At 42.3% G+C, this 17,384-nt stretch overlaps 1 pseudogene; it reads right to left on the reverse strand.

Moving 5' to 3' along the window:
* Window positions 1-200: 200 nt before the first annotated feature.
* LOC111843184 (serine protease 23-like) lies at window positions 201-10,701 on the reverse strand (annotated as a pseudogene).
* Between the last annotated feature and the right edge of the window lie 6,683 nt (window positions 10,702-17,384).

A 17,384-nucleotide genomic window follows, 5' to 3' on the forward strand; every position in this document is an offset into this window, starting at 1 on the left:
GCAGTCATTTTTACGAAATGACTAGGAATTTAGTGCCCATTTAGGTTGGACATAGTGGTAATGATTTGTAGAATAATCTGATGCATGTGAAGATGCATGTTTGTGGAGGTTCTGTAATGTTCAAAGGTTTTCTGGACAATTATTTTTGCAAGATAAATAATAATAATAATTTGGGAATTCTAGTGAGATTAAAAAGCAAAATGAAAGGCATCAGAATGAGTATTAGCTGTGAGCCATTATTTATCTCACAGTATGTAAGTAAATCTTCACTGTCCCTGATAATTATAATAAACCAGTCCCGAGGGGGGGGTTTAACAAGATGTATATGAGGACCTCTCCACGTCTGACTCAACCCCCCTGCTAATCCAGGTCTTGGCTGCACTCTTCATGGCTCCTGTGCAGCCAGTAACAGATCTGGGAGATTTTCAGCAGCATGAACCACACCACCACATTAAAGTCACAATTCTCCCCGTCCACCTCCAGCCACTGGTGCCCGGAGAAGACGCCGATCACCCTGCACTCCCACCTTTCCAGGGCGGAGTCCCAGATGTGGCTGCACACTCCTGAGCCGCTGCCCCCAGGCTGGGCTTCGCAGTTTTGGTAGATTAAGTCACTAGACTCATCCTCCACCGAGCAGAAACGATACACCAGCTCCCCAGGTCGGTCACTGTCAAAGCCAGAGAAGTGGATCAGTCTCCCAGCCAAGTCCTCCAGCGAGGGGGCCGCTGAGAGACGCATGAAAGGGCGCTGATGAAGCCATCGCAGCTCAAGCGGGGCGTAGTGAAAATCCATGCTTATTTCCCGAAGGGTTACGGTTAGGGAAGCAGCCTTTGGGGACACGTGTGCGTCACACAAGCACCCAATGAACAATGGGTGCTGTAGGGGTAAACTGACCAGGATTGGTGCCATTCATAGGGGGCGGGGTGTCCATAGTGGGCGGGGCATCCATAGTGGGCTGGCTTATAAAGCCCACCTTCAGCTTTCTAGCACCTTTGACGTAGTCCTTCCCTTCGTGAACACAGTTGGTGGCTGTAAGGACATGGCGTGCCGACCCCAGGACCCCCGTGCAACCTGTGGATATATGGACTGTGGTGGAGAAAGGGTAGTCAAGCAGGAAATGGTCACTGCGGATGCTGAAGCGCCCATCCTCTCCGTAGATCTGGCGTTTTTGTCCCGGGTGAAGGCCAGACTAAAGGATTATGCTTGCTGTCCTTCTCACCCTCATCCTCAAATCCACAGTGGTCAGGGTGCGGGAGCCATCTGAGTACAGTGTCTCAAAAGCTAACCGCTCGCTCAGGACCGGGACATTTACGCTCTCCCCCTTGTGGTAGCAACTGGCATTGCAATGCGTGGTCAGCGGTGAATAGAGGGCGGGAGAGGGGCTGGGGGGAGTGCAACACCAGGACAGGGATGTTGGTAGGGGGGCAGTTGGTAGGGGGATGCTGGGGGCAGAGAGAGGGGGAAAAGAAGCAGGAGGGGGAGGAGAGAAGACCAAGGGCAGGCTGGGGCAGATCTCAGGTGCAGTGCCATTGCAGGAAGAAGAACGACCTGAAGATGAGAAAGAACATCATTCATAAGCATAACAAAATGCGAGGAACATAATGCAGGTGACTGCAAGCTCGGGAACAAACAGAACTATCCAGCTCAAACAGGCAAACACAAACATTCAAGGGCCAGAACATCCCACAACAAAGAAGCTCTGTTCACTGTGATTAATAAGGACCCTTACAAACAAATCCGAACCACATCTAACCCAACGGCAAACAAACACTTTCAAACCGGGGTCCTGTTATAAATACATACAGAATTTGATTCCATATCGTTCTTTGATGGATCTGAGAATCCTCTCCTTTTACTTTTCTTTACTAGTTGAATATGAGCTTATTATTATTATTATTATTAATGGCAATTCATTTTGCAATTGGCAATTCAATATTCAATCAGAGCATGCGTTTGTCATTTCAATATTTAATCTGAGCATGTAATTTGAAAATACATTTTGAAATTGGCAATTCAATGTGCAAAGTGCTTATGCAATCCTTAATTCATTGAAAAATATTTTAAATAATATAGAATAACAAGGCACTGAATTGCATTTCGAATTCAAATGCAATGGCGTCCCCAGCAATTGCATTGTGTGTTGTATGGGAAAACTCAATTGGCAATTGCCAACTGGCAAGACCGCTCATCAAGGCGAACCTTCATTAACGATGTCACTTCCTTGTTTAGGGCCTCGCCAGCATTCAACGGATTTGTTCGTTTTGAGCAGGGGTCGGCAACCTTTTTGACATGTAGTGCCAATTATATATTTTTTTGTTAGTCCGCGTGCCATGTTAACGACAGGGGGCGGGGGGGGGGGGCTAGATATTTTCTTGTTAGTTAGTGTGCCATGTTAACTACGTGCAAGACAGCACAGATTTCAAACAGATATGGATATTTATTGTATTGAGCAAATGTAAAAAAACAACAACATTGCACTGTTTTATGCCATTAATTAACCAAAACATTTCACTAGGCTACAGACCTATGTACAACACAACAGACGTACTGCATTGGACAAATGGAATTGACAAATAATAAAACTTGCAGTATCAGTAAAAAAAAATAATAAAAGTGTCAGAGAACATTGACAAGTAGCCTACATATACCAATTCTCAAAATGACATCCAAAACCTTTCAGTAGGCTACAGACCTAAGTACAATACAACAGACCAAGGCTACTGCATTGAACAAATTGAACTGACAAATAATAAAACTGCATTAATATCAGTCATCAATAAAAAAAATTAATAATAAAAGTGTCAGAGAACATTAACAAGTAACCTACATACACTGACTTAACGATAAGCTGCAAGTTTGTAGTAGCCTGTTACAAAATAAATGTTTTGCCTACCAGTCAATGAGATCCCTGACCTTGCTTCCCCTTACAAAGCTCCGAGATGTGGGGATGGTAATTGGTCACTATGAGTTGTACGCATGCTTCTGAATGGCCCATTGTCAGATGACTTCGGGAGGGGCTAAGCACATTCTCATGTGCGAAAATTGTCAGGGTCAGCCCCTGCTGTGGTCCTACCGTGTCCCTTCCCCGTTTGACCAGCAGGCATTGCTGGTCATCCCGTTCCTTCACGTTTGTCTTTGTTCTCCCCTGTTACCTGTCTGGTCTTGTGGCTCAACGTGTTGAGCATGTGGTTGTCTGTGTATCCTTCTGTCCTGTGTTTGAATCCTGCCTCCTCTGTATTTTGCTCCCTAGTGTTTCATTTGAGTTCCTTTAGTTCTTGTGTCTGATTTTGTATTTGGTTTTGTTCCTGGTGCCCCTGCTTGTGTCTTTACCTGTCTGTAATTCCCCAGTGTTAGTTTCTGTTTCCTTGGTTAGTTCTTAGTTTCCCTGTTTTCAGTTCCTTTTGAGTTCATTAGTTTCACCTGTGCCCTGTTTCCTTGGTTTTGTTAATTAGACTCACCTGTCCTGTGTTAGTCTCGTTACCCATTAGTATTTTAGTTCCTGCCTCTGTTCAGTTCCCCAGTGGTTCATTGTTGTTGACTGTGTGTTCTGTTGTGTGATGGGTTGTTGTTATTTCATAGGTGTTTGATGGTTTAGATATTTTCAGTGTCAATGTGTATTCAGTTTTTGTTATTTATTATTGTTTAAATTCCCTTCAATTTTTGACCCCTCGTGGTCCTTTTTGGTTTAGTAGTTTTTTTTCTGTTGTATTTAATAAACCCCTTTTTTTGTTCCTGGAGCCTTCAGTGGGTCGTCTGCCCCTTTTTGTGCCTGTCTGATGCCTCGTTCCTGTGCCTGAGCCGCCCGGATCCCTGACAAAAATATCTGTTCACACAGATACATTGATCCAAATACTGACAATAAAGCCAGTGCGATGTTGCAAAGACAGTTGAACTTTTCAGGTAAAGTTGCCCAGCAGGCGTGAATGATGTCTCCGTGACCCTGCGCTGTGCTCTCTAGTGTTATCTGCAGCTCTGCAAACTTGTTCACCCACAATGTTGAACTCTTCAATTCAATCAGCTGCATTTCCATGTCCTGTGTGTCCAACCACTCTATCAGAGACAAATCCAGTTCATGTCCGTCAAAGCTGTCAGGCTTGATCAAGAAAGAGAACATTGGGCTATACTTCTGAAAGTCCCCAAAACGCACGCTCGCGCATGTATTTGCAGATATCAGTGGCGTCAATGGTGTGGTTGGATGTAAACTCCCTTATGTGTCTGAAATAATGAAAATTTGTGGTATCAACATCCCTTTGAAATATTGCCAGCTTGCTGACAAAGGCCACCCATGCATCATACATCTCCAACACCGTTTGCCCCGCACCTTGCAGCTGAAGATTTAGTTCGTTGAGATGTCCTGAAATATCAGTGAGAAACAGAAGTTTCGTGATCCACTTCTCCATTCGTGATCCACTTCTCATTCAGGGTAGTCTTGATCCCTCTCAAGTAGGAAGGCTTTGATTGCATCCAGACAGCTGACAAATCGCTCCAAAACTTTTCCGCCACTCAGCCACCTTACTGCAGAGTGGAGAGAGATATCTTTATACACACAGTCCATTTCGTCTAACAGCGACTGAACCTGCCGGTGTGTCAGAGGAGCATTTGATTATAAAGTTTATGATCTTCACCACTGTGTCCATGACACTGTTAAGATCAGAATTAGACATTTTGGCACAAAGATTTTCTTGGTGTATTATGCAGTGAAGTTTCATGATGGGGTGACCGACTTTATCTTCGATTAATCTGACTGCTCCCTTTCATTTCCCGACCATAGCGGGGGCACCATCAGTTGTCACCGCAAAAATCCTGCCCAAGTCAATCCCTCGCTCTTCAAAATGCTCCACCAACACCTTGGCTATATCCTTGCCCTTAGTTGTGTCGGTCATTGGCTTTAAACAGCAGAGCTTCTCTCTTACAGTCAAATCACAATATCTTGCAAACACTGCCAAACGTGCCACATCATTCACATCTATGGTTTCATCAAGTGCAATGCTAAATACCACTGCATGTTTTATGCCAGTTGTTTGTTGCGCCCTTAGTTTTCTGCCATCTCGCCAATTCGTTGCTCAACACTTCTGGCTGATATGGGGATGGGGAATTTGATTTAATTGTCTCTTTATTTGGTAGCCCCTCAAAAAGGCTATCTGAGCAGGAGAGAAAGGCCTCCTTAACCCTTTGGGGTCTAGGGGTAGGAAACACACTTTCACTGACTGGGGCATGATCACACATTTCTTCAAATATCATAAACTTAATTCATGGCAAATAAATTATTTCTTATATATTTGTTTTGGCATTACACTCATCTTTATTTTAATTTATATTGTAAATATGTCCGATTTTTGTTAAGTTTGAAATTTGACATCAAAGTATAGACATTGCAAAATACAGTTTGGAACACTTGCAGAAACATTATAAAAGTACATAGTAAGCAATGCTGGCAGTTTGTTTTGATCCCAGATATCTGATCACCAAAGTCTTGGCTACATGAAGATGACTAAATGGTGTAGATGCAACATTCATTTGGATAAATAAATAAGAAAAACCTAACTCATGTCACTATTTCTGGCTTCTTTCATTGAATATGTAGCAACTTTCATGTGTATGAATGAGCCATTGTCACCTGGCCACGTCCCCAACCCCCTTTTATGGTGCTGAAGGGGATGTATCTGGATTGCGTTTCACCGTTGCGCTGTTAATCAAATTACCATGCGAATGCGATTTGAATACGCGCTAATGCGGCTATTTAGAATGTGAATAGCGATCTTCAGGTGAGAGCGGCACTACACGCCCCCGATGCAGGTAAAACAAAGTAAGATGACATGGTTTACTTTTCTGCCGATTTAACCTAATTAAAAAAACTTTAATATTTACGACAATGGACGTTTTGAAAAGAAGACAGATTACGGATTTAGCCAGCATTTTTTTTCATGATTCTACATTAAGATATAAACTGAAATAGACGTGAAAAGTACGCGATGTCGCCGACGACATACTCGACCCCAGAGAGTTAATGTATTCACCATCTGTGAATGGCTTTCCATGTTTAGCTATGCAGTGAGAAATCATATAGCTAGCTTCAGTAGCATGGTGTTTAGCAGAGGGGCTTTTTAGAGTGTGGGCTTGCTTCCCATATCTGCACACTGTGCGTCTGATTGATTCATCCCTGTCTGCCTGATCCTTGAAAGTCTTTTCGTGCATTGTCTCAAAATGACGTCTAACACTTGATGTTTAACACATTTCAAAAGACAACGTGCACACAGCACGGTCCTTTTGATAAACAAACCCATATTCGGTCCATGAGGGCTAGAAACCCCGAACTGTTGGCTTCTTTGCCATCTTAGCGCAGCTGCTGCTGCATTAAGTAACATAGGCTAATGTCGTGGGAGTGAGTGAGTGTGAGAGTGTTGGGGGGGAGGCTACCATCGAGTAGTCAAACCAAAGCAGCAGGCGCGCCAAGCAACAGCCAATGACATTTCAACATCATAGAAGATGTCTGAAAATTTTTTATATGTTTAATAATTAGGGTTGTGATCTAGAGACCTGCGCGGGATGAATTTTTCAGTCCTGCTCCTGCTGGCTCCCGCAAGATTCTGTCCCGCTCCCGCAAAAAAATATATATTATTTTCTCCAGCTCCCGCCCGCAGTATTCAAGTTTTATCCCGCTCCCGCCCGCAAAATCCCACAGGTAAACATATAAGTAGTTTTATTTTTACCACTTGTTCCCGCTACTCTGTTATTTGTTTCACTTGCTTCCCTTTTGAGTGTATATAAAAAAAAAAAAACGGAAAATAAACAAATATACTTAGTTTTATTTGAGTTTAATTAAATGGAATGATGAACATGGACACGAACAAGGAGCTTTTCAGAACATAGAAATACACTCAGAACAGTTAGAAATAGGCTAATAATATTGCAATGAAACAAAATAATAATAAACGTTGATTTCTCAAGTGGTCAAACAGAAAAGCATTTGGCCTAATACTACTACAGAGCGTTAGTCTTTAATTTAGTCATTCTTGTTGCTTTTGTGCAGTAGATAAATAATAGAGTACTTGTTTTTAATAAATTAATTTTAAGATAATTCCATTTTGCGGGAGTCCCGCGATTAAATTTATTGTCCCGCAACCCGCATTCACCCATCAAATCTTGTCCCGCGCCGCACTCGGTGCGTTGGGTCCCGCGGGTCCCGCGGTACTCCCGCGGGAGTGCAGGTCTCTATTGTGATCATCGTCAGCGTGCCACCTGAAATTCCTCCGCGTACCAGTTGTGGCACGCGTGCCTAGGGTTACCGACCCCTGGTTTAGAGTAATGGCGGCAGAAGAGCTTGTAGCAAATATTTCTGCCTTAGCAGATGACATGGAAAACAATCGGGTATCAGCAATAGATGCATTTGATAGGTTGTTTTTGCTCTCACAGAGAGTAGAGGAACTTTCCATCTTAACTGGATTTGAGACGGGAAGGGTGCAAACTAATCTGACACAGGCGTTACATGCACTGAAACCAATCCAAAATGGCCATAGAGTAACTAGCAGTGTTTTTTGGGATAGCGTCTTTCTTTCTAAATGCATTACCACTTATGGGTCATAAGAAACATTTTGTCACACAACGTCACCACACGTTTGGAGGGAAATCTATATTTTATTCACACGACTTGTGCCCAACCTATCCAAGACCTATCCAAAACCTATCCAAACTGGCCACAGTGTAACTAGCAGTGTTTTTTGGGATAGCGTCTTTCTTTCTAAATGCATTACCACTTATGGGTCATAAGAAACATTTTGTCACACAACATCACCACACATTTGGAGGGAAATCTATATTTTATTCATACAAAAATTGTGCCGAACATGTCCAAAATAGCTCAAAAGAAAAATGATTTCACACAATATGACCACACATGCTGGAAAAAACTGCATTTTATTTACACGCGAAACACCATAAGAAACATTTTGTCACAACATTACTACACATTTGAGGAAAAATCTATATTTACAACTTGTGCCAAACCTATCAAAGACAGTGTGCCCCTGTGTGCACTGCCCCTCCATCTATGTGTTTTTCTGCAAATGCCACTCTGCAAAACAGATGCGGTCTGCAACTATGCAGAGTGGCACATTGCATGCTAAGCATTTGTAAATAGTTTTATTGCTTAGCTTCTTGGAGTGGCAGTGCACACAGTACTTCCGGCCCTGTGTGGCCTTCAGCCTGGAGTCCACAGCAGAAGTGTCAGTAATAGGCACTGGGACGCACATCTGCTTCTGTGGCTGTGGCACTGGCAACGGCACCGGCGCCACTGACTCAGTGTGTCCACAGGCAGACAACTGCTCACACAGAATCTCTCGAAAGCGTTTCTGTGTGAGAGGCCTCTGCTTCTTCTCCCTGGCAATGGCTGTGTGGATGATAAAGCTGTTCACCGCTGCGATATCCACAAAGTGGTAGAAGAACTTCTTATACCACTTCGTAGTCTTCTTGGCCACAGTGTAGTGCTTGATGAGGGCGTCAGATAAGTCCACGCGCCCCATGTATCTATTATAATCCACCACTGCATCAGGCACTGGCACACACTGCTGTCTCCACCCATTTGCTGCCTTCACATGGCGAGAAACCTGATTTCCATTGAAAGCCTTGTGGATGGAAGAACACATGGTAACTTCCCTTGTGTCCTTCCATTTCACATACAGGAGAGGACCTTCCCTAATCCACCTGATGTCCCCTCATGTAGCTTTCTTTGGTAGATCATTTACCTTGGTTTTAGGGAAGCCAATCCTATTTTCCCTGATTGTGCCACAAGCCGCAATGTTTTGAGAATAGAGATGGGTGAAGAGAGTAGTGCTGGTATAGAAATTATCCACATAAAGTCTATATCCAGTTCCAAGAAAAGACACAGGAAGAAGGTTGACCACGGAATCAAAACTCAGCCCTTTCCCACTAGGCGCAAGCTGTTTGCCCTGGTACACGCTAAAGTTGAATGTGTGCCAGGACAAACAGCTTGAACCCCATTTTGTTGGCTTGTCCTTCATGTACTGCTTCATCCTGTGCCTACCTTTGGAAGCAACCATGCGCTCATCAATGGTGATGTCCTGATGTGGGTGGTAGTATGCCTTGCAGGATATGATGATGTCATCATGCAGGGGCTTCAGTCTGAACAGGGGGTCGTAGCCGGGAGTACCCTTCAGCCTGTCGTTGGTGACATCAGCTTCTGGATCACTCATGTACAGGAACGAAGAGATGGCCTTGAACCTGTTGCAAGACATAACAGAAGCTGGGAAAGGGTGGCGATGCAGCTTATCAGTCCTCCACATGTCCTTGATATGCGCAAACCTCACCAAACCCATGTAAATGGTGAGGCCAAGATACCTCAGCAGTTCCTCTGAGTCAATGTTCTTCCAAGTTCGCTTGGATCCCTGGCTGTGCTTATGCCTTGCATACTTGTTAGTATGCAGGCACAGGGTTGCCAGCACAGCCTTCGTGAAGAACAGCTGGAAAACATCAAGAGGACTGTATTCTTGATGTAGGTCCAGCTGAACTCCATGATCCCTCCTCGGGCAGAACATGAATGGCTGAGGCTCCGGATCACAAGTGTCCAATTTGTGACATTACATTGTCTCAATGCGCTTTACATTTCTGCCTCGTAAGGACCCCCCATTGAGTAAGCCAAAGGCAACGGTGGCAAGGAAAAACTCCCTAAGAGGAAGAAACCTTGGGAGGAACCAGACCCAAAGGGGGAGCCCATCCTCCAGGGGCCGGCAGATGAGTCAAACAAACAAGATGAAATGACTAAGCTAATACAGACAAGATGAAATGACTAAGCTAATACAGGGGTTGAAATATATGTCTCAATGCAGCGGCCGACCGGTGCAGGCACGTGGTGCTTGATGCACGATGGCAGGATTAATAGAGACACAGCCGGAGGGAAGGATGGCGAGGCATCGTGTTGAGCCAAGGGCAGGCAGGTTGGAGGGTAGTTGCCGGAGGTGGAGGTAGTTGTCTTGCAGGCAGCAGAGGCATAAATTCTTCAACGACATTGTGCTCCAGGGAGCACACCCCAGAAGGGGTGAGGGAGGAAGTAAGAAAAATTGTGTATTAGCCAGAGTTGAGGAAACCAGAGGCAGTGCAAGCAAAATGATCGAGTGCAATATTCGATCAAGTGCCGGACATAACTTTGCCCGAACAAAGCCGACAAGTGCCGGACATAACTTTGCCCGAACAAAACCGACAAGTGCCCGACATAACTTTGCCCGAACAAAGCCGACAAGTGCCCGACATAACTTTGCCCGAACAAAGCCGACAAGTGCCCGACATAACTTTGCCCGAACAAAGCCGACAAGTGCCCGACATGAATTTGCCCAAAGAAAGCCCCGCGTAACCTTGCGCAAAGCCTGACAAATGCCCTGCGTAACTTTGCACACGCAAAGCTTAACAAAGGCGACACGGAACTTTTCCCGATGTACCACAATACAATTGTTACCAAAGCAAATGTTAATTATAATTTGAATCACGGAATTATAAAAATCTATAGAATAACAGTAAAATGTAAACTGTAAATAAATGTACTTACATGTTGAGGGTTGCATCCTCTCCGCGCAAAAAAGCATCCTCCATCGAATCAACGGAGTCAGCGATGGATGCCTCACTTTCTTCCCCCGAATCACTCTTCATAATCATCTTGTGCGCTTCCTGAAGAGTGAACGTCTTCCGAGCCATCTTTCTTCAATTAGAAAAGTTGGTGTCCGAAAATAACTGCGTAAACTCACGGAGACTATCTGCGCAATGCCTACTCGAGAAACTCCCACAAATACTGCGCTGGCAGAGAATAATTTGCACATTTATGTCCCCAGCGTGAAAAACAATGCCCAATCAGCACATCCCATACCATTTTGCAAACCTTAGACACACCTCTATTGGATGAAGCAGATGACACTGTAAGTTGATACAAAAAGTTTATTATGGTGAAACATAACCATGGGCAAAGGTTCAGTGTGTAAAAAAATGGTATTCTAGCAGGGAATCAGAGCATGTATCTAAAAAAATACTTGACAATGAAAAATGACAGTGATTGAATTATGTACATAAGAGATCAAGCATTCAAACGAGGGTAACTTTGTCATTCTAGTCAATGGTTTTCTTATAAAATTCCGAAGATGAAAAACATAGCACGAATGTAAACAATGCCGACTGACATTTTTCTGCGAAGAGTGAGCAAGCTATTTGAGAGCATTGACATCATATTTATGGAAAAATGTGTCTTTTGTCTTAATACTGTGACGGTTTATGAATTATTGGTCGTGAAAGAAATAGTTCCAAGTGCTTAGTTTTCATTTTATTAACACTTATATTTCACTTCCGGACACTCGATCCCATTTAAAGATGGTTGCCATGGTCATTTTGTTTTTACTTGTTACAAAAAAAACCATTGCACAAAAATTGTGCAACTTTGTACATATATTATAAAAAAGGTTTCTTGTAACGTAACAAGCCGTTTTTGGTTGATTTTATACATTTGATTCTTTTATTGAACTTGTCAAATTGAAACGAGTGTCTTCAGTTCAAGTAATTTAACTGTGGAGCTCAAATGAAAAATGGCAGGACCACAATTCGCGTCAGTTAGCATAGCAACGTGCTAGCAGACCATAGGTACTCTGGGTAAAATTGTTCTAAAACATGTTACACGGCAAATGTGCCAGTGTTAAATTAACACTGCATGGTGTTTATATGGGTCCACACCATTCAGTGTTACCTTTAATACTATACAGTGCAGGGCTCTCAAGTTTTGAAGACAGGAAAGAGTGACATTCCACAGGATGCCTTTTCATTGGTTGTTGTGTTCCATTTTACCCAGATACAATAGTACTATTTTCTGATTGGCTATTGTGTAGACCCTTCATTTTTTTTTGATTGACTGGTAAGTGACAGGCTCTAATGGTGCGTTCGTTCTCTCCAAGTCGGAACTCGGATGAAAACATCACGAAAAACGTCCCTTCCCGCCGGAAACGCCTCTTTTATGACATTGATGTCAGGCAAGATTTTGTTTTCCGAGTTGCCCGTGTGACGTAATTTCAATATGACGGCTTACACACTCAACAGTAATTCTATTTTATAAATCTTTAAAAAATTTTATTTTGTTAAATTTATTAATAGTTATAAATGTATTTGCACGTGTTCGATTTAGGGAATACCATATCATGACCGTAAACAGTATCCTAGCATGCAATATCAGATTTTTACCAGACTTGTTAGTGTCTTTGGTTTGTTTGTAGTTTGTTTGCCTCTCGAAAAAATAATATCGCTATGAATGTACTAAAATATTTTATAAAACTTTTAATGTGGTTTGAAAATAATCTCACTCCAAATCTGCTCAAATATAAAGCAACAACACACAGCAGCGTGTTCATGGAGGCAGCCATGTTTGTTCCGAGATGTGGTAGCTCAAACGGGAGATTGTCGGACGTGATGTCACTCAACTCAGAATTTCCGAGTTCCGAGAGAAAAATGAACGCACCATTAGACTCCAGCGGAGACGCGCTTGTAGTAAGGTGCTCCTGTGCCGCGATCTGAGAAATATTGGGCGCTGTGGCATATTAGCCTACAAATTATTTTTCCGTGTGAGAAATACAATGTGTGGCGGGAGTGCGTGACAAAAGACTGAAAAGAGTGACTGTCACGCTCAATGCATGACACTTGAGAGCCCTGACAGTGTGCAGTCTAGATTAAGTCAATGAGTCTCCACCTCTTCCCAAATTGTAAGCCCATATGGGTGGCACACAAATACAAAATGGGTGGTCCATATCTGCCCTATTTTAATGTACACTCATTTGAACTCATTTGGGCATTCAGCTGCTGTGTTTTACTAACCCACTATAATAAGAAAGACTTAGACCAACATAGCCTTTTCTCATTTAAGCATGAGGTTTCGTCAGTTAGAGTAAGAAAGAAGCAGTTAAGTTCATCTGAGAACTGTCTGTAATATAGAAGTGAGTGAAACATGTGGTACCTGTCACCAAACACAGATTGTGAAGTTAGACTGCATGAGATAATTATTTAGCAGGGCTAAAAAAAGGTGAGAGTCTTAATGGTTGAAGTCTTAATGGTTGAAGGATTGCATGTAGCAAATATAATCAAATCACTTTGTTCATTTAATATTCAGATTTTCATTAACCTTCATTTTTAGAAACCCACCACGATTGAGGATGGTATGGCACTGATATTAGTCTTTACCACATTGTGTTGCAGGTTTATCTGGGGTGCGTTTCTCGAACAACGATGGAAGTTAGCATTAACGATGCATCGTACTACAGTAGTTCAAACTAACCATGACAACCGAACAACGACTGTTTCTCCAAACCGTCGTAACACAGTTGTTCAAACCACGTTAGTTATTTAGGATTTATGTAGTTGGAACTACAGTTGTTCCAGTGCTGATTGGTCAGACTCACAGCAAGTCGTGAGCAACAACTTACAACGCACTTTCACAGCCAGTTGCGTACAACCACTCGCGAACTGTGTAAAATATATAATAATCACACACACACACACATATATTTATTTGTGACATCAATTTCTGTCAGTCACATAACACCAATAAAATTAAAATTAGCAATCGCGGAAAAATAATGCGACGCTCCTTGGAGTGATAAACAGAATAACTTTTATTCCGACGTTGTTGCCTACAGAATATTGTTATACTGGCTCACTGGAATACACAGGTGTGTGTAATAACCAAACATTTTTCCCTCCCCATTAGTTTCCCCATTTTTGTTTTTTTTTTGCCATTAAAATCCCTGTTGTATAATTTACTTCCCCCATGTTTCATTCTACCATGATCTATTATTATTATTTGGGTTTTAGTATTTTCTTTTCTTTTTATTTTTTTCCCGAAATTTTATATATATATATATACCCAGTCAGCACAAGTACGTCGGCGCTACGTCGCTGATAGGTCTTTTTAAGGTCGGCATTTAGCAGCTTTTCAGTCGTTTGCACATTGGCACTACGTCGCGCCTCCGTAACAGGTACGTCGCTGATAGGTCTTTTTAAGGTCGGTATTTAGTAGCTTTTCAGTCGTTTGCACATTGGCACTACGTCGCGCCTCCGTAACAGCGATGAAAACGCGACGTCTAGGCGAACTCCGCGATGATTCCGCGACCCTTTTTACTATCCTACGCGACCATTTCCCGACCTAATTACGGATATACGCGATCATTTCCCTACCTTTATTTTTATCCGTAGGCGATCATTCCCCGACCCCCTTTTTAATCCTACGCGATCATTTCCCGACAATCTTATTGTACAATTACCAATAATTATTTACGTCTTCTTTAGTGTCGAACACGTATTGATACTAATATTTTATTTATAATATAAATAAAACACAAAGGTGTTCGTTCAAAGAGTTTTTATTTTAAAAAAATATTAAAAATGCACACAATATATACAAGATACACACTAAAAAGAAAAAAAACAGAACAATAAATAGAGAGCTATCTGACACGCCGGCTCAGCCTGTTGTTTTCGAACAACCTTGTCCAGAGAATCTATACATTAAGAGCAAGAATATGGAGTCAGATTAAGAGCAAGAATATGTACCCTGGTAAATTTTAGTAAGCTTATACTGACAAAAACATCCCCATCCTGGCAAATATTTCAAGTTAGATGCCCCTTTATTCATAAGTAAATGTTTTCAATATTTGACTGGTCATAATCATGTTTTTAACTTGATACTTCATATTTTGTGACGATCATAATTAAAGCACAGTGGCACGCATGTGACAAAATATACATTTTATTTGAAAGGCCCTATCAGTAGGTAACATTCACATTTTATCAGGAACATTTCACATTTTATCACTTTATTGTCAGGGTCAGCCCCTGCTGTGCTCCTACCGTGTCCCTTCCCCGTTTGACCAGCATCATTTATTGTTGCTGGTCATCCCGTCCTTCATGTTAGTCTTTGTTCTCCCCTGTTACCTGTCTGGTCATGTGGCTCAATGTGGTGAGCATGTGGTTGTCTGTGTACCCTTCTGTCCTGTGTTTGAATCCCACCTCCTGTTTTTGTATTTTGGCTCCCTAGTGTTTCATTTGAGTTTCTTTAGTTCTTGTGTCTGATTATGTAGTTGGTTTTGATTTTGTTCCTTGTGCCCCTGCTTGTGTCTTTACCTGTTTAATTCCCTAGTGTTAGATTGTATTTCCTTGGTTAGTTCTTTGTTTCCCTGTTTTTAGTTCCTTTTGAGTTCATTAGTTTCACCTGTGCCCTGTTTCCTTGGTTTTGTTAATTAGCCTCACCTGTCCTGTGTTAGTCTCGTTACCCATTAGTATTTTAGTTCCTGCCTCTGTTCAGTTCCCCAGTGGTTCATTGTTGTCTATGATGTGTTCTGTGTTGTTGTTCTTCGATGGTTTTGCTATTTTCCGTGTTTGATGTGTATTTGGGTTTTGTTATTTTGTTTTGTTAATTAATCCCTTTTTAGTGTTTGACCCCTCGTGGTCCTTTGGTTTTGGTTAGTCGTTTATAGTGTTTTCTGTTTTCTTTAATAAACCCCCTTTCTGTTCCTGGAGCCGCCAGTGGGTCGTCCACCCTTTTTGTGCCTGCACCATGCCTCGCTCCCGTGCCCGAGCCGCCCGGTTTCATGACATTTATTCTATGCAATTCAAATGGAGTACCTGACTGGTAAAGGACCCGAGCCCTGTGCTGTGTCCATCCTGCACATTCGTTTGGTGTCTCCTTTGCTCGGACACACCGAAGTAGTTTAGCTTTTTTTGTGTTTGGGGAGGCCACCATGAGAGTCCATCTCTGTACCATTCTGCTGCTACTGGACTTGTAGTCCCCTCATCCACAAATTCAAGAAGTAGGTACATTCCTAGCACACAGGGAACAGGTACTGTCACTTACAAAATAGAAGAAAAGAATGGGGGAAAAAATTCTAATGGGGTTTTTTTAGCTTGTGTGTAGTAGCGGAACAGAGACTAATTTGTCCTTGTACGGCATAACGAATGCTTTTTGTCGAATGTCTGACAATTTGCAGAATTCAGTTGTCTCCGAGAGCTTGCCCAATAAGTAAATTCCAAGAGTGGTGGATGTAAGTGGGTATTCAAAGAACGGATCTTGTTGGAGAAATAGGCAGTAAGCAATGAATGTATTGTTACCTTGCGTGAAAATATTTAGCACTCTGGAAACTTTGTTATCTAGGTAAACATACCTGTTGGCAACATCTAATTTTAAAGAAGAATTTTCTGTTCTCACTTCCTGAAACTGATTAACAGGCAGGAATAATTGGGGAAGAGGTCCAGAATAATGTTGCTTGAACAAACCAATTCGATTCCTGCCCTTAGCTGTAATTTGGGGCCTCTCTGACAGTCTTCTCACCAGCTGACTGAGTGGGCTGCCCGGTTTTCGAATAAGCCTCTTAATCATATAAAGAAATGACTCATATTTAAAGGCACTGAAATTTTCAAGTACACCATGCACTTTAACATCTTGTGCCAAGTGCACAAGATTGTGTACATTGTAGGACATGAATTTTTCACCATAGAGCTCCTGAAAATGGTTAACAAATAAAACTAAAATGTTTCCAGCATAAGCAAGATAACTTTTAACCAGGCCTTTGCTGGATAAGATAAATAGCCCGACGAAAAGTAAAAGGAAGTTGTGGTATATTATTGGGTCAAGTGTGTCCTTTAACAAAACAGGGCCAGTATAAAACAGAAACTGCCTGAACTCTGTAGCTTTCCATCTGTCCAGTTCTCTTAGAGACCTTGGCCTTCGCGAAAACTCCAGAGGAACATGTTTCCGGAACTGTATGAAGCTGTATGAAAGCATGTTGACCGTTGAGGCAGGTAGCCTGCAGAACAGAGGGCCTCGAAGCCACAGCATCAGCAGCTTGCGTACAACACCCAAGCAGACATGGTGCATGTAGTCCAGCGGAAAACCTGTCACCATTTTTAACGATGTTTTCTGTAGTGGTGTGGGACCATGATGATGATCTTCATCTATCTGAGCTAAAAAGGACTCATTAGTTCTCAATCGAGCATCAGTTTCAGGGAATACAACTCTGTTATCAATGTATTTGCCCTCCTGAGTGCATTTTCCACAGCCATTGTAACCAGAGTGTCCTTTAATGTTTTTTATAAATGCACACGCTGGAGCATCACAGACTACTGTGAGGAGCCTCATAGACATGTAGGTTCCTTCATAATCAAATCCCTTTTCTAGGTCTATGACTTCTGACACAAAGTCATGTAGGAATGCATCTAGTGATCGAGGCTTTTGATTGCCACAGAACAATCCTATTATAAAAGGTTCATGTCCTGGAAGATTTTCTATGATTCCAAGTATAGGCCAAAATTGTATAGTGGAACTTTTAAATAATGGCAAGCCATCAATGTTAATCTGGAGG

This window comes from Paramormyrops kingsleyae, chromosome 24 (genome assembly GCF_048594095.1).
Source record: "Paramormyrops kingsleyae isolate MSU_618 chromosome 24, PKINGS_0.4, whole genome shotgun sequence".
In the NCBI taxonomy this organism is placed as follows: domain Eukaryota; kingdom Metazoa; phylum Chordata; class Actinopteri; order Osteoglossiformes; family Mormyridae; genus Paramormyrops; species Paramormyrops kingsleyae.